Below are 12,433 nucleotides of genomic sequence, written 5' to 3'. Positions count from 1 at the left end.
ACATGGACAGACGCCTAAATATATCACAGACATGTTGACCCCTTACTCTTCTTTCCGCACGCTTCGGTCCTCGGGTCAAAATCTCCTGATGGTCCCTAAAACCCGCCTTAAAACTCGGGGAGACCGCTCCTTTCAGGCAATTGCTCGCAGACTGTGGAACGCCCTGCCCCTGTCGCTGCATGTGGCCGATTCTATCGTTTCTTTTAAAAAACAGCTGAAGACACTCCTATTCAGACAAGCTTTCACTTGACTGAGCTATCATTGTTGTTATGTTTGTATGATGTTTTTAAATTGTTAAACTTGCTGCATGTAAAGCACTTTGTGACTCTGTCTGTGATAGGTGCTATATAAATAAAGTTACTTATTTACTTACTTCATCACCTCTTCATCACCTCTTCTTCATCACCTCTTCTTCATCATCTCTTCTTCATCATCTCTTCTTCATCACCTCTTCATCATCACCTCTTCTTCATCACCTCTTCTTCATCATCTCTTCTTCATCACCTCTTCATCACCTCTTCTTCATCAACTCTTCTTCATTACCTCTTCTTCATCATCTCTTCTTCATCACCTCTTCTTCATCACCTCTTCTTCATCAACTCTTCTTCATCACCTCTTCTTCATCACCTCTTCATCACCTCTTCTTCATCAACTCTTCATCACCTCTTCTTCATCATCTCTTCTTCATCACCTCTTCTTCATCAACTCTTCTTCATCACCTCTTCTTCATCACCTCTTTGGACTGTGTGAAGAAACTGTAAGTATCTGTTTGGTACTTTAACACCACGTTAGTCTTTGGTCTCTTCAGGGTTAGTTTCTGGCTCTGTAATGTTAAATATAATGTTTCTACTTCTCTTCTTATTTCCTGAGAAAGTGTTCAGGACTCTTGTGATGAAGATCAGAAAGCTGTCTGCAGCAGTTAGTGTCGGTCGTTGTTTTCACTGACAGGACTGATGTGGAGACAACATGACTCAGCTCTTTTATTCTCTCACTAATCAACTAATATGGAACTGGTCACTATGAGCTGGTACTCCTCCAACAGGAACTAGTGGCTCTTCTTAATAGTCTCTTTCTGACCGGAGGGATTTTTGCAGTTCCTAGAACATAATGTTCCTAGAAGCCTTATTTTCTCCTGTTCCTACTGGACCAATTTGGGGATTATTAAGTTCCTCTGACCACAGTTCCTGTAAGGGCAGGGTCTTTTCCCTTCTCCACATAGTGGTGGTTAGATGGCTGTGATTATAATAACAAAAGGTCAGTTCCTATGGCCTCTTGGCCAGTGTGAATGCAAATAGAAAAAAATGGTTTTGGGGGAGAGTAGTTATTCACTACCATGTTATAAGTAGAGTCCAATCCTAATCAGGACTCTCTATCAATAGAGCAGGTGGAGACCACACTCTCAGCAACCATTCTGACGTCTAAATTCCTGCAGTCAGAAATATTAGTATGCACAAATTTAAGTTACTAAATGTTGTAGGTTTCCCCAGAATGAAGCTGTAGCTCGACGCTCTTCTACATCTCCTCGTCTTCATCCACATTAAAACATCCACAGGACCACACGGTGAAAGATTAACTATTTACTTTGACACAAGAAAAAATACAGCCGTGCAAAATCCACTTCCAAAAGATGGTGCAGAGAGCCAGAGAGAGAAGGTGAGAATGGTAAAGGAAATTGTTGTATGAATTATCAAAACATTAATGACTTCATTTAGGCTCCTACAAACATCCTTATTTATTGGAAGGAGAACACAAAACTCAGGAGGCAGGTAACACTTAAACATGTAAATATATAGAATATAATGCAGTAAGAAGGCTTTTACATCAGGGAGCTGAGCCCAGATCTGATCTCTGATAGTTGATTTAATGGACAGGTCTGTAAAACAGAGTTTCTCCTCAAAGACTCATGTTAAAGCTCCACTTTAAATCCTGTTTTTACATCCCATACACAGGACAGAAAGGTGAGACTGATTGTCATAATGGAGTCTTGTCTCCATTAGAGGACAGAAAGATGACATTAGTCCTGGAGTCTTGTCTCCATTAGAGGACAGAAAGATGACATTAGTCCTGGAGTCTTTCCAATGTTCCTGTTCTCCCAGAAAGAGAATGAATGACAGAGCAGGATGAGCAGAGAGCAGAAATCATTCAGTGAAGAGCTTCAGACTTTATTTTCTGCTTGATAGCTTCTAGTTTCTCCAGCAGCTTCTGTTTCTGGAGATTAAAAAGTGGTCTTCCTCTCTTTCTAACAGGACCCATCAGATACCAGACCCTGCTGAACCTGGACCTGAACCTGAACCTGAACCTGAACCCAGCTGTGTGTCCATGAAGAGTGTCCGGTCCATGGAGACACCACTACTTTAAAAAGAAGGCGACCTGTAAGGGAGATTAAAATGGAGAAAAGTGTAACGGAGCAAATTGAAATGGAGGAGAGGAGAATTGAAATGGAGAGGAAGAAAGTGGAAATGGAGAGGAGACAGAGGTGAGTTGTTGTGAAACCTCCAACAAACTAGAAGTAGTGTTGTCTCATTGGGTGTGTGGTCTTCTTGTAGAGGGTCTCTGTGTTTCCAGCCCACTGTAGCCTGTCGTCCAGGTGCACTCTGGGATATCTATGGCCCAGTTTTCACCTGGTATTAAAATCTGATCTGAGGGATCTCTCAGACCACTCTCTGGAAAAGGTGGCCACCGGTATACAATAACCTTATTATTAGTTTCATAAAATGTCCCTTTTACTGTATTCTATTTATTGATGTGTGTATGTTTTGTGTTAGATAAATAGCGCTGTAGATGTCTGGTTCAATGTTTGCGTGTTGGACTATGTGTCAGTATGCCTGTACTTTACAACAAATCGGGGACATTAAAGTTTTCTAAGTCTACATCTAAGTCCCCACATTCACCAGTATGTAGGATATTACTACAGTACATTGTACTATTACTACAGACCTTCCTGCTTGTATGTCTCCTTTAGTTATTTATTAGCCTCTCATTGGCAGATCTCCACAGCTCTGAGTGAACTAGGGAGCTGATTGGTCAAAGCAGCGGCTGTGAAATGCTTTCATTTCCTTTATGAATTCAGCAACATTACAAAACATTTGAAAGAACCAACTCCTCCTGAAGAACAGAAGAAGAAGAAGAGGGGCATCTTATTACAGTAGAATCTTATAAAGGATATTTTTATTGATTTTAATCAACGTGTTTCTGTCAGAAACTAAGTAATTATTGGCATTTATTTTTAATAATTAGGCTTATATACATATTTATCTTAATTATATCTTTTCACAGTTATGTTATGCAGGGAGTGTTTAACTGAACATGTGATCTTTAATAAATGTGTTTTTCTATCAGAACCCATCAGAGACCTGAACCTGAACCTGAATCTGGACCTGAACCCAGCTGTGTGTCCTTTAAGAGTGACTGGTCAAATGATCTCGTCATTAACTTTAAAGGTCAACAACCCTCTGCTGAAAATAGGTAAGCTGTTAATAATATTATAATATTGTTGATTCATGTTTTAACTTTTATGTATCCAGTATTTTGAAGTTTATTTTCAGCATATTTCTTCTTCACATATATTTATATTCTCTCATCTGAAAGCTGTCCAGTAAGACCAGTCTTCAACTGTAGATCTCAATTTTATATTGGACCTGGTTTGGTCCAAAATAATTTTAAGGGAAACAGAAGGTTTTTCACCGTTGCATCCCCAAACTTCTTCTATCTATGAATGTTTCCTTCCATGACCACAGAAGCTGCAGACCTCCTGGCCTCATGATACCAGTCTGCTGCTTCAGGAGTACTTCAGACCAACCATGTTGTAGTCCTTGTTTACTTCTTAGTCTTTCAGTTGATTCACAGTGGGTCAGCAGTACCACCAGCACTTTAATATCAGGGGAAACCATCTGATTCAATGCTGTAATGAACACTTTAAGTCACAGGACCTTTACCTTGTGTTTGTCTCTGTGTGCACAGACATGATGTGAGCTAATTCTTCCTGATTCCTCCACAGAGTGGACCAGGAGATCTCAGAGGTTCCCAGTGGTCAGTCTGCCCAGCAGCATCAAACACACCTGGACTCCATATTTATGGTCTGTACATGTACAACAACTACTTTTACATCTGTTCTGTTCACAATCATCTCCATGCTCAGGGCTCAACAGTAACTGTTACCCGGTTGCCCTTTGCAACCAGATTGAGTCAACTGGCAACCGTTTCGTGGCCTTTGGTTGCCCCCTTTGGCAACCACCTGTTCAATATTTGTGATTTTTAATTTATAAAAACAAATAAAGACTGGAAAATCTTATTTCAAAAGAAGTCAATATTGTATTTGGTTGTCTCCGTAAAGTTTAAACACAATCGTTTGTGATCAACACAACATTTTAGCTGTTGTGCGACCGCTTTCCACGCGCGTTTGCCGTGAAAACACACAGGCAACGCAATTTTCTGTTCACGTTAACGCCGCATGTTAAAATCCGGTGGTAATATGGCCACCAGATGGAATAGCAACGTGGATTTCGGTGCCTCATTAGGCTGCCACTTAAATGTCTGCGCTGCTCTCTGATGCTCCGAAAACAGACGTTAGAGGCAACAGAAACCTTGCTGCATGTCACGCTAGTAAACACTAGAGCTTAGATCGGCCCAAAAAATCAAGCCCGAACCTGCCCGAGCCCGAGCACATTGTGTCCGAGCCCGGCCCGCCCCGAAACATTAACTGTAATTATGAGCCCGAGCCCGATTTAAACCCGACAATTTTTTAATACGTGGGCCGTTATAACTGACGTTCTCAACTACAATTCAGAGTTGTTTGAACTGCAGAAATCTGTTTAGAATAATACAACAAGGACGAAGCTGTAAACTGCTGTTTGTTTAGAATGGAACGGATTGCAAGTGGATCCGAGTGAAGAGACGTAAAAAAAAAAAGAAACAATGATGAACAACATATTGTTGTCACTGCCCACGACTTGTTTAAACTGCTTCCATACCTCCGACTTTCCTCCACACTCGCTCAAAGTTAATTCTCCTGTTTTTCTTTTTTTCTTTACATCTTCCAGCTCCCGGTGTGATGCGTGCGAGAGGAGGAGACTCCGCACATGACACGTGCTGCATTTTGTAACTGCAGCCTAACTTTTGTACACATTTGTTACTTTTATATAGCCTATATATATATTTATAATATTTCTGATTATGGCATAGCTTTCTCCCCACCCAAATAGGATAATAAGGTAATGGATAAAAAAAAAAAAAAAACATTGCTTGATCAAGGGTCCGGCCTGGGCCCGGCCCGAGGATGTGGCGGAAAAGGTCCGGTCGGGCTCGGGCTTGGACCGAGAATCTAAACTCTAGTAAACTCTAATAACACGTTACACAGCAGGTAACGTTAGCCTACCGTTAGCTACAGTAGTGACTGGATTAAACATGTTGAAATGCTGACAGCTAAACTGTGTAAAGTGTGTCTGTATTTCACTGTAGAGCAGGGGTTCTCAATAGGTGAGGCGTGCCTCCCCTGGGGGGCGCCAAAGAGCCACAGGGGAGGCGCGACACGTGAAGAAAAAATAACTGTATGCAGCTCTATTGATATCTGTAATTGTGCGTGCGTGTATTAGCTTTAAAGTGCATCATTTCCTTGTCCCACGTCAACAGAAGTCAGCATTAAGGGAGGAGACAGGACCCAGCAAAAAAATATGACGAAAGGAAATATGATCCTGAGTTAAAGTTAGGTTTCACCTGGTCGGGGTCCGAGGCTGCTCCTCTGCTGCGGTGGGACAGAGACGAGAAATGGCGATCATGCGTTATGTTTGTCTGTGGAGAGCGAGTTCCCCCAGATCTCCACTAAGGCTATGCAAGTCCTAATCCCCTTCACCTCCACCTACTTGTGTGAGTGCGGGTTTGGCTGCAGGTGGTCGACTTGCATCCAACACCTCTGCGCATCTAAAGCACGGCCTCATTGTTTCCACTGACAGACGCGGCATCAGCTGATTTTGCCGGGGCTTCAGCCCCGAATGTATTTTGAAAAGTTGACTGACAAATATGAAACCGGACGTCGCTTAGTGTCCACTCTCGCTGTAAAAAGCTGTGCAGGTTCAGGTTTATGGATGCGCTCTGCTGTCGACATGCTGCGGTAGATGTGTCCCGTTTGAGCTCCGTGTATTTCTGTAGTTTTGGTTTTCCACCTCCGATGTAGAGCAGCGTTCAGCCACTTCCCTAAACTTTGTTTCATTCAGAGACCAGAGACCCAAACGGGGCTCGGAGTCTGTCAGGAGGTCTGAGATCTACCGTATCAGCAGAGATATCACGTTATGCACAGCAGGCTACGGTGAAGGTGGATTATTTTCAGAAATATAGTGACTGTATTCTTGTAATAGCCTATTATCACTTTATTTTTCTCAAAATATCACAACTCCTCCAAATCTCAGAGAACACAGATGGGATGAGATATATTTGAATGTGAATGTGCACAAAGTTTTGGACATGAGCAGAAATCTTGCTCAAACACCTGAAATATTACAGTCCAGGAGTTTATTAATAAATTAAAATGAATAATGTATCATTGAGGTCATATGCCTTATGCATTTAAGTCGAGACACTACAGGTGAATAGGCTAAAATTTTAAAATAATAGATATCTCCATGAAACTTCCTCAGTTGATTACTTACACAAGTATATAAAAAAAATGTATTACAAGTTTTTGAAATGTGTATGTTTAATTATGCAAATTAGGCATTTTCTCATTAAATATGCGCGATTTTGCATATATTTTCGGTAGATAGATCTGAACATATGATAAAGCCAGGTGCAAAATTCTTTTTTCATTTTGTTTACACACAAGATGAAAACAAAATTACAGAGGGATTTCAGGATATCTGCTTTCATTACCTAGGAAATCAAAATATACTGTCCATAGGCCTAAAAAAATCGATTTTCGCCATGTTTTTTTTGCTTAAAATGTCACATAAATCAGGGCAGGAATGATTTATTAACAAATCCCTCTGTAAATATCTTCAGAATACTACTAAGTGTATAACTGGAAAGTTTGGTGTACATAGGTGCTACATAGGCTGAGATGTTTCTACTGGAGAATGACAAAAAACTCATTTTGAGAAAACGGCATTTAAAGATTTAAATAGTGGAAATTAATACATTTCTATTGGAAAAATTGCTCAAAAACAGAATAAATGCTCAGGCCCTTAGTGATAATAATATAGAATATTTCAAGCTCATGGAAATTGATTATTTAATAAAATGGCAGGCATATAAGGCCTACAACTGCAGTAACTCAATGAATTAATATTGGCGTATCATGCACAATGTTGAAGACAAAACCCACGCTGGACAGTTGTATGGACACAGAACAAGACCAACAATAGATGTCACAGCTTTTTAAAGTCTAATTGTCCATTCCAGCACCATATGTATTTTAGCTGTGCTTAGACTCTTGTGCCCATGTTGTACACTGGCAGTTGTGACGGTCTCAGCATTCGAGATCCTGAGCATATCAGTTTCTCTCATTGAATTGACCGTCACAACTGAGCTCTGAAGCCACAACTTCTCCATAACAGAAAGCATCAGAGGCTCCTTCATCAAGGTGGAGATGGCCATACTTGCTTACTTTTCCCACAACACAGTCCCCTCAGTCAGCTGGTGAAGATAACTAACCAGAACCAGTCCTCTCAGTCAGCTGATTGTGAAGATAACTAACCAGAACCAGTCCTCTCAGTCAGCTGATGGTGAAGATAACTAACCAGAACCAGTCCCCTCAGTCAGCTGATGGTGAAGATAACTAACCAGAACCAGTCCTCTCAGTCAGCTGATGGTGAAGATAACTAACCAGAACCAGTCCTCTCAGTCAGCTGATGGTGAAGATAACTAACCAGAACCAGTCCTCTCAGTCAGCTGATGGTGAAGATAACTAACCAGGCTCCCATCAGCACTGGTTCATAACACAACAGAACAAAACTAATTATGACTCACAGGCTCAGTGACCACCAGCTGGGTCAGACAGAGATACACTTCCTCCTCCACTGGGAAAAACTATCTTCACTAAGAGATTTACACTTTGAAAAAACAGCCAAAAAAAGTTAAGACCAGAAGAGAAGCTGGTAGTTCTCCTAGGAGAGGTGACAGCAGCTCCACTGACAGCTACATATGGATCTGCCTGCTACAGCCTGAGGGACTCACACCACTTAGGATCCCAAATTACAGATCTGTTTAGTAGCCTATTATATAGTAATTATATTATACAAAACTGTATGAGAGAGAGAGAGAGAGAGAGAGAGAGAGAGAGAGAGAGAGAGAGAGAGAGAGTCGACGTACTATGTGATGTCATTTCATCATCTGCTGTCTTAGTTTGTGATCCTCTGTGTCTTGTTGCTAATGACAACTGTTTTCGTCTTCTCTGAGGTGATTTTCGGCCGTTTTCGACGCACTTCTTTCAGCATTTTGAGCTACCGCGGAAATGTCAGAGCGCGTCACGTGACCATTCTGAACGAATCACGTTGTCAGAAATTGGCATCAGCCAATGAGATTGCGCATTTTGAGTTAAATCCCCCCTTTTACTTTCACGATTGGTTGCTGATAAAAAGGAAATGACCATATTTGGATCCGACAGCATTGTACAGGAGAAATAGAGCTTTCCAACGGTATATGTGACGACAGGGTGCAGACAGCGGTCGCGGAGCAGCGGGATGATTTAGAACGCCAACTTTTGTTGAATTTAGGTGAAATCTACCGCTGCAAACAGACAAAGTGGAGTAAAATAAAGACCTAAATGTGTATTTCGGACTTTATTTCACCACAAGTCTGAAAGAAGACATGTTATTGAAGCCAAATAGCCCAAAATCTCAAAATTGACCAGTGAAAAAAAAACGATGTTTTTGCCTGCCGTGTCTCGCCTTAAGGAGGTTACTTCCCCAACAAAAGAAGCAAAAGAGGAAGGAGGAGGAAATTATTCTAGGCTACATGTGTGCTGACTCAGATATAATTAGAAAAGTTGATCTACAGGAGAATAAATAGATAAAGCAATACAGAATGCCTCAGAGCCTTACTGCTAAATATTCAAGATATTTCCAGCATATTGATTCAGAAAAAGGTAGAAATAGGTGCATACAAATTCACCAGAATGCAGGAAATGAAATATTTAATGCTCAAAATGTTCAGGGGGTTGACATCATAACACATGTTAAGCATGTTTTGTTGACTTGTGGATCGGCCCACTGATGTTCAGTGATTTTAAAAGTAGCCTCAATTAGGCCTGCATGAAGTTAGAAATGATTTGCTGTTGCAAAGAATCGTTTATGAATGCACTTTTTAAAAAGTTGTGAAAATAAAATGTCTTCAAATACAATATTAAAAAATATTTACATTTTATCAGTTGTTATTGAAACTTATCATTGTCTGGGACACACAAAAGATGTCATGTACTGCAGAGGCGTGTGTGGGTTAGGGCAGGCGGACGGGATTTTGGGGAAGGGGGGGGGCTCGGCTGTCCTTAACTACTCTAAGGGGAGGCTCACATTCACCCAATTTGAAAACCCCTGGTGTAGTACATATTGTGTATAACATTGTAATCTGTCTGTCTGTCTGTAACTGATGTTGTGTATTGTCCTTAAAGCCCATGTTGCAGGGTTTATTTTCTAATGAATTTGCGCAATTTGCTTGTCGGTAATTCACATTTAAACTGTTACCCAACAACATCAAATACAATGGATATCACAAATGATGTTACCACATTATCTTGACATGAGGATCTTATGTCTGTTTTTCTTTTCTCTGACGTTTTATCTGAGCAACAACAACCAAAATCTTTACCGTCAGATGTCTACATATGAGTTAGTGTCACAGGTTCACCACACAGTCATATTATAATTATAATTATGAAATGGTGGAGCTGCAGCGTGAGAAACCCTCCAATCAGAGCAGTCCAGTACGTTAGTCTTTCACTTTTTCATTTTCATATAGTGTTGCGTTCAGGGAGCAGAGAGTCTGTCTGTTTTCTCTCCACGTTAGTTATCTGCTCAGCCAGCTGCTGTAACTTCACTCTGTGCTATTAGTACTTTTACTGCAGTAACATGTCATCAATGGGACAGAAAAGCTGTCTCATTGAGTCTGTTGGAGGTTTGATTCCCTCCCACATTAATATGTTTGTGTTGAAGACATTCACACACACATACACACACACACACACACACACACACACACAGACACACACACACACACACACACACACACGGACGATACACACACACACACACACACACACACACACACACACACAGGTACGATACACACAGACACACACACTTCACGAAGAAAGAGAGAGAGAGAGAGAGAGAGAGAGAGAGAGAGAGAGAGATAGAGAGAGAGAGAGAGAGAGAGAGAGAGAGAGAGAGAGAGAGAGAGAGAGAGAGAGAGAGAGAGAGAGAGAGAGAGGTGCTAACGTAATGATAGATCAGTACAGGGAGCACCCAGTCATATCATATAACTGCGCTCCGACTCCATGTCAGACAGAACCCAAACAGACGGCTCACAAACATGGCTTCCTGTCTGAAAACCTTCAGCTCTGAATAAAGGTTTTCTTGTGTTTTTACTGCGTGTTGAGCCGGATGAATCCGACCAGGACGGTGAGGAGAACTCCCAGGTGTGTGTCCCTTTGTAACGCACCTATAACCACGACTGCCATCCAACATGGCTGTCGGACCACAAAGGGAGTTGTTCCTTTTGTTTCACGCTACAGATTATAATCTATAATTAAACTCTTTCTTGTTCTAGGGCTGGACCCCAATATTCCAATATTCGTTCGGTGGGTTGGTATTCGATTTGAAAATTTGACATTCAAATATTCGTTTTTTTTTTGCACAACCTGGCATCCCCCTCCAAACGGTTCTCATTCACGCTTCAATATGTTTGAAATATAATACTCTCTTTTAGAATTTTCTTATATAGCCTAGCCATTTTAATAGGATGGACAACCCAACCTCGTTATACTTAATAAATATATTTGCTTCTTCTTGGACTACTAAAGTGTTCCTGCAATGGGAGTCTTCTCTGGCTGGAGCAGAACAGTTTGCATGGACAGAAGTGGGTTAGGGTTGTATTATCCTTTTTACCCGTTATTATCAATCTAAATTAATCTACTGCGAAATATAGGAGACTTTGAGATTTTACTGGGACGTCCCGTCACATGCCCCAGTTAAAACGCCCACGAATTGAACGTCATTACCGTCACGATTCAGCGAAAAGAAGACAAAAAATGCCGAAGACTTCATCTGTGTGGGAGAACTTTAAATGAAGTGAGGACAAGACAAAGGCAGAGTGGCAAATATGCAATTTTAGACTGGCCTACCACAACAGCACATCAAGCTGAGAAATCCCCTGAGTTCTGTCAGTAGAACGAGCTGCTTATATCCGCCATTTACACCTGATAACAATGTGCACTTCATTTTCATGGAAAATAACGTGACTTGCGAATAGGCTACGGCAGTTAATGACGAACAGTAAAAACGTAGCCTGCTGTAGCCCAGCCTAATAATAATGTGTCTATATGTGTGTGTGTGTTTATATCATTAGTGAAGTCTCCGTTCTCGGGGCGTCTAAGCCCTGCTCGCGGGAGGCGCGCCGCTTCCTGCTCGCGCTGTTCTGTAGTTTATTAAAAGTTTATTAATTCTGAAGGCGTCTGGCCTGTCTATCTATATTGCACCAAATACGACACTGCACTCCCTTGTGAAGTCGTTTGGATGAAAGGTTCTCAAAATAATCAAAATGCAAACAGACAGACGGACACATAGAGATTCCTGCCTTTATTAGAGATAATAATATGTTCAGCCTCCTCTCTCCGGAGCCTCGAATATTCGATGCTCATTACTACCGAAGCTTCGAAGCTCAACAAATGGTACTCAGACCAGCCCTACCTTGGTCCTGTAAATGTCGCCCAACCTGAATTTTGATTAATGGAACAAGTTGCCAACAAGACGTTACCAATGGTGACATTTACAGTTTGTTTTTAATTGCTTACACACTAAAATTAAAACTTTCCCACATTTAGCAAAACCTTACACTCAAGGAGCAAAACACCGGCCTGGATTTGCACAACTGTAAACACAATGTCAGCTTCACACTGTTTCTAAACATCACACACACTGATTTACAAAACACTAAACACACTTTTATGCTTTTGACACAGAAATTTATCATGATGTCATTTCCTTGCAATTTCAAAGCAAAGTCTTTCAAATGACCGCCCCCATGAACCAAGTGGTTAAACAGCCACCAGGTACGCTAACACATGATTGGTTAATTGTAGACACACCAATCAGGTTGAAGCGCTGTATAAAATGCAGCAGGTAAGTTCACCTGCCTTCAACCAACATGGAAGGAGTCAGAAGAAGACGTATGTATTGTTCACTTTAGCACCGTGATGTTGCATACTGCACACATGACCTTTTTACATGTC

At 41.2% G+C, this 12,433-nt stretch overlaps 1 long non-coding RNA gene across 1 annotated transcript; it reads right to left on the bottom strand.

Annotated features, from left to right (window-relative positions):
• Positions 1 to 2,253: 2,253 nt before the first annotated feature.
• On the bottom strand, positions 2,254 to 5,662 carry LOC116037182. Its single transcript, XR_004101808.1, has 3 exons — positions 5,652 to 5,662; positions 3,354 to 3,470; positions 2,254 to 2,299 (listed from the first exon to the last, which is right to left on the bottom strand). It is a non-coding gene; the product is annotated as an uncharacterized LOC116037182 (long non-coding RNA).
• Between the last annotated feature and the right edge of the window lie 6,771 nt (positions 5,663 to 12,433).

This window comes from Sander lucioperca, chromosome 5, assembly GCF_008315115.2.
Source record: "Sander lucioperca isolate FBNREF2018 chromosome 5, SLUC_FBN_1.2, whole genome shotgun sequence".
Lineage (NCBI taxonomy): Eukaryota > Metazoa > Chordata > Actinopteri > Perciformes > Percidae > Sander > Sander lucioperca.
Note: the sequence above shows the minus strand (reverse complement) of the source record. Positions and strands in the feature narration are given on the sequence as shown.